This window comes from Aulostomus chinensis, chromosome 6 (assembly GCF_037954235.1).
Source record: "Aulostomus chinensis isolate RoL2024-O1b breed Wild chromosome 6, RoL_Achi_v1.0, whole genome shotgun sequence".
Classification (NCBI taxonomy): Eukaryota; Metazoa; Chordata; class Actinopteri; order Syngnathiformes; family Aulostomidae; genus Aulostomus; species Aulostomus chinensis.
Genome location: NC_141325.1, coordinates 23,054,811 through 23,060,969, shown reverse-complemented (window position 1 = coordinate 23,060,969; position 6,159 = coordinate 23,054,811).

Genomic DNA, 6,159 nt, shown 5'->3' with positions numbered 1-6,159 from the left:
CTGAGCTTCCCTTATCACAAAGTTAGACTGCAATACCGCTATTGGTGGACGTGAGTCACGTGACTGACGCTCGCTGCCTCACAGTAAAATGCCTGGACAGAAAAGCAAAGCGGTGCTGATGGAGGTGGCACACTCATGACAAGGTAGACGAAGAAGAAGAAGAAAAAAACGTTCAGCTTGTATGTTATTTATGTGTTTGCCGCAAAAGATCTTATTAAGAATTATTATTATTAATATTATTATTATTATTATTATTATTATTATTATTATTATTATTATTATTGTTGTTGTTGTTGTTGTTGTACATTAAATGGCCCTGATTGAAACAAAAACACACTCACTTTCTAATTTATGAAGTGTGCCTAGAAAAAATATGAATTCAAACATTTACAGCAGCCCCGGTTTATACTGAGGTGTGTCTCTATTTTTCCAATCTAATTCATATAAATGTAATGGACAGAATGAAGGAGATTTATCGAAGACCTGTTGTAACCTATTACACTGTATACTACTCTTCTTCTCCGTCTTCTAGTCCAGTTGCCATATTTTATGCTTTTTTGAGACTTACCATGACCTGGATGACTGAGAATATCCACAGATATACACTGTATACTGTGACTGATGAATTGGCAAGTTAGCATAAAAAAGGACTATGAACCCTATGGCTTACCAGCTGCTGGTCGTAGGCCTATATGCTGTGTACTATTCTGAGACGTCCATATATGTCTGCACTGGTTAACTGTAGAGGAGTTACAATATGAGCATATGTTTCAATGGCATTAATATTAATCATGACTATGACAGGGCATTTTGCTTGGTAAGCAATACAGAAAGTTAAATTGTCTATTGTTAGCTGGGAGAGGAAGCAGTGGGAGGCTGCTGAGGATCCGCCAGGCTGCTGAGGGTCATTGTGTGGAAACACGAACAAAGCTGAGGGTCCTTAACAAAAGATCGTGTCACAAATTCAAAGATAGGGAAAAACAACTATGACTTAATTCAAAATGGTTGTCTATTCATTTTGTCTCTCTGGATTGTCAACTGACTTCAGTCTCTGTAGTAAAAAGCAGACTCCAGAACTCGTTGTTATGTTAGTATCATCACTCTTAGTAAAATGTGGCCTTGAGGCTGTGGGATACATGCATTTTCAATTTCCTGCATTTCAGTTTACTAATCATGCCATGGAGATAATGGCTACAAAATACTTTTTTTTAATACGCAACTTATTTGAAATATCCTAATGCAATCGCCCTGTTAATCAGTTTAAGTAACATACCCATATTTCAATTTTCTCTCACCAACAAGACATGGCCCCTAAAATATACATCCACTCCAGCCAGAGGTGAGGTTGTAATTCAGGTTAGAACCAACTGAGGGCATATTTAGAATCTGATAAACTAATCATAAAGCATATTTTCATGATTGGTCCCATTTAAAAGACACAACTGATTCATTGTGAGATTGGACTGCCATCAATTTTGATGTTCATCTCTTTGGACTGTTGCTTGAAACAACATTCTTGATGCCATTTGCTGCAGTGCTGTTGTTGACAGTGCTTTGTTGTTATTGTGATACCATTTCTAAATTATCCCAAGTATCTCTTTCTGCTTTGAGGTTAATATCATGACAAGTCTGTGGTAGTACAACATAAGATTATCAGGTCAGGTTCTATGATCTTCCCTTAAAAGATTAATGTCCAACTTGCTGCAAGAAGAGCGGGTCAGCATCTCGGGTGGCAGTGCACTGTCACTGGATGAAAATGAGAGGCAACGTTGTGAAATACTTTGAGCACTGTTATCTTATAACACTATAAGGCTGCATAATTGCCCTGTGAACTTATACTGTAGTAAAATTCACAAGTGTGACCCTGAGAGAAACTGGAGTTGATGTTGTGATATTTTTTTTATAAATATCTTGATGTCCTGTAGCCCCCGAAACTTTGAACTTTCATTTGAGGACAACAAACTCACAGCTCAGCTTCCCTGAGATGGTTTCTAACGTAGTGCCAAAATTCTTTGATTGTTCAAACCAATTGTTGCAACGGCTGTCTGCTTGGCTGGTGAAGGCGGCTGATGTGATAGACCTGGGCTGGCATGGTTACACGTTGTGAGATGCACTGCCAAATTTTTGGAAATGATATTGAAGACGGCTTATGGTGGAGAAATGAAGAGCTGAGTGGCATGTAACAGGTCACTTGAAGCTCTTGTAGGCATTTCTGAAGTCAGCGACCAGTACTCCCTCCAGCAAAACTTGTGACATCTGAGAGATAAAACTACACATTTCATAACGTTGTTTTATTTTTATCAGTCGAAGACATACCTGTACAAAAATTGTTTCATCAGCATGCCGAAATGCTATGTGTCAGGTGAAAGGATTTCCTGGTAAAGTGCTCACTGACACAGACTTGAACACATTTGTATGCACACAAGAAATCTTAGGTCTATATTTGAACTCATTAAAACTTGAGAAGAAAACCCAAAGTGTTTATGTTCTTGTTGAGTGTATTAAATGCAGGAACCTTAAAACAATGAAACATAAGTCCATTCTATCCACTAAAAATTGATTGCATTTTATTTTTCTAGAAAAAAAGAATACATTCAGACTTTAAGATGGTTTAGACTGACCTCCACTCCCCCTTCCGCGGTTCATCTGCAGCTTGATGCTTACCTGCTTACCCTCGACCGTCAGAAGTCAAAAATAGCTACTTTTCCCAGTGTGCTAGTTACCAAAGATTGGGGTTGCTTACAAATGGATACATCAGAAAGGCATTTTTTCTTACATATTGCACTTCACAAATGTTCTGGCGTGACTACATTAGCACTTAAAATATGGTCCGGATCCCAGACTGAAAAAATAGTAAAACTTTGTCACAGCCTCTGTGTCTAATATAGATCAGCACTCTTTTGTATTTGGATATAAAGCAGCTGATGGTCAGTGCTTCAGCACCGTACCATCTAGAGATTAGTAATCTTGCCCATTTTTCCACATAAAACCATGTGTGGATATCTGCTGTAATATTAAAATATACACAGTGAAAATTATCTGTAGATATTCATGCGGACATCAAATAAGTAACATTGTGCCTTTCTATACAGTTTCAGCGTCTATATTCATGGGTAATTAGAATGTTCTTTTTAAAACACCAAGTGGCGGATATTTTCCCGGTTTCTCTCTGTAAAAACTATAACTGATTCCCATTTGGATGGGAATTTGTGTAATCGAGTAAAAATAAACATTCTGCTAGCTATTATCAATGGTGGGATTGGCAGGAGTGTGGTTCGCTGTCTTTATTCCCCGCCTTCGCGCAAGCACCAACCATTCAGTAAGGCAGCTGTCACACATAGAACCAGGTAGCCAGTTTGACCCTATTTTAAGCCATCCACATCAATATGAGGCACTCAGAGACCCTCCTCCTGCTGCTGTGTATGGTGCATGGACAACCTTGGCAAGCGTAATTGTTTTAATCCTAAATAATTGTTGTATTTTTTAACCCAAATATTTTTTCCCCATGTGGTTGGGTCAAAATGATTGATAGGGGACAAAAATTACTTGTTCTGATCTTGAGTGAGACTGCATGATGCCTGCTAATAACATAGGGGACAACTGTCTACAATTGCTTGTTGTTACTACTGACTGACTCATATTGGTATTATCACAGACCTCTTCAGAGATGGATGCGTATAAGATTGTTACTCCGTCAGTGGATTTCAAACATCTGTGCTGGAGAAATCTTTTATGTGCCGGAAATACACATCCATCTCTGTAGAGGTCTGTGATAATACCAGCCTGCGCCATCAGCCTCAAATACCTCCATCTGTGTAGCCTACTGTGACACTTAATGCATCATCCATATTAAAATGAGCTAAATATTCATCAGTGACGTTTAAAATATGTTTTTGGGAGCCGTTTTTTTTTTTTTTATATTTCACAAGTGACAAAATGTTACACTGATAAGTTCAGCATCTTTGGAAAAATGTCAAAATACTCCTGATACCACTCATTTGAGCGCAGCATGCCAATGATATAGAAAGCAATGGAAACACTGTGCCACCAGTTGATAGGATAGGTCTGCAAAATGCGCAATATACAAAACTTTGTTCATGTTGTAAGACAAGGTAGGCTACTCAGCAATTGCAACAGGGACGTGCTCAGACATGGTCCTGCTTCATATCATATGAAAGACACTACTCCGACATAATAAGAAGGTTAAAACCTCATTTTAATTGCAAGGGATCTTTAAGTTTACTAATATGCTGTCAAAGTTGTCCTGTCTCTTAAAAAATGGGCATAGCACATATCATCCTTTAAACTGTGTGCTCAGCAGAAGATACTTGCAGGGTTATGAGGGAGAGAAGTTCAATCTATCAATCTGTTTCACCCCTGACCTCCGCAAGTCACAGCAAGGCTCTCAATTAGTCTTGATCTGCACTGCCAACTATTAGAGAGCACAGACCAGAAAACAAGCTAGGCTGAATGGAGGAGGGGGCCCCTGCTAAGTTGTGCCTTCTGTCACTGGGGCCAAGAAATATGGTCTATCTGCTGTTTGTCTCTTGCAGGATTTTGTTTTGCAAGTGTGCTGTGGCTACAGGAGAGCGGAGCCCCTGCATCAGACAAGCTCTGTCTCTGTCTTTAGATATATTTGTACAATAAATAAACGGAAAGGGATAAGGCCTGGCTGATGTTTTGACTTCATCATTTATATATGTTTTTTTGTACATTTTGTGTCCCCCAACCCACAACCTGGACCAACAGGATCTTTGTGGATAAGAGATGATAGTGCGAATCATTCCGGGTGAAAGCTACAGCAGCAGTGTGTGTGTGTGTGTGTGTGTGTGTGTGTGTGTGTGTGTGTATATATATATATATATATATATATATATATATATATATATATACACATATATATATACATATATATACATATATATACACACACACATATACCTATACATATATACACATATCAGAAAATATATTTTATGCAGCATGGCACCCTTAAGACTAATGCAAACACCAGAAAAAAACAAAATTAAAAAAAAAAGTGTACTTGTCACTGATGAATGTAGTAGCACTCGTGATTCTTTAATAAATATGTCTGGTCCCTTGTATTTATGTACATTTTAATTTTTTTTTGCTTATTTCACATAAATCCAATGATTCTCAATGTACATAATTTATCCAATGCAATCCTATGTTTATATCAAAATATCCATCCATCCATCCGTATATGGATATATATATATATATATATATATATATATATATATATATATATATATATGTATATATATATATATATATATATATAATATTCCAAATCCCCAAGACAGACACGTGCTCCAGCTCTGGTGCAGTCTCGACCTTATGTTTCACTTGTTGGTCAATCTACACCGGCGAGGAGAGCTATTTGAACAGGTGAGAGCTTTAGAGTGTTGTTTTTCACAATAAAAAAAGAAGAATGGTGAGATTTTGTGCTAAACTGCCTGTATTCAGAGTCCTCACATTTGTCCTTGACCATACTGGGGCGCAACCACAACAAACCACTTAGAAAAGGGAAATTAAGTAGAACAACGACAATAGCATGGAGAAACAGACATGGCAGGGGTTTTCCTAAGTGTCATACAAGGTTAAGGGAAAAAAAAAACCTAATCTATCACTCTGATCCCTGTTACATGCACAGCTTTCACAAATTCACTAAAGAATCTTCATCTTATCAACTGTCCTGCAGCGATGGATTGTCTTAAGAGGATAGTAAATCACAGCTTGTCTGATTGACTCATGCCCCCTGCTGGTAAATTTCAACCACTGAACTGACGAGTTCTCCTTATAGGTTTCAGGCACAGATGATCAGCACTGCGGATCATTTAAAAGGCGTCTGCTCTGTTTGAGGCCAGGACCATTCACATTTGTCCCAAACAAACTAAAACCTTTTGAAAAATAAATAAAATAAGAATCTTATTTAGAGAGGCTGCACGGTGGTGCAGTGGTTAGCACTGTGGCCTCACAGCAAGAAGGTTCCAGGTTCGAGTCTTGGCTTGGGCATGGGATCTTTCTGTGTGGAGGCTGCATGTTCTCCCTGTGTCTGCGTGGGTTCTCTCCAGGTGCTCTGGCTTTTTCCCACCGTCCAAAAACATGCAATTGGGGATTAGGCTGATTGAATAC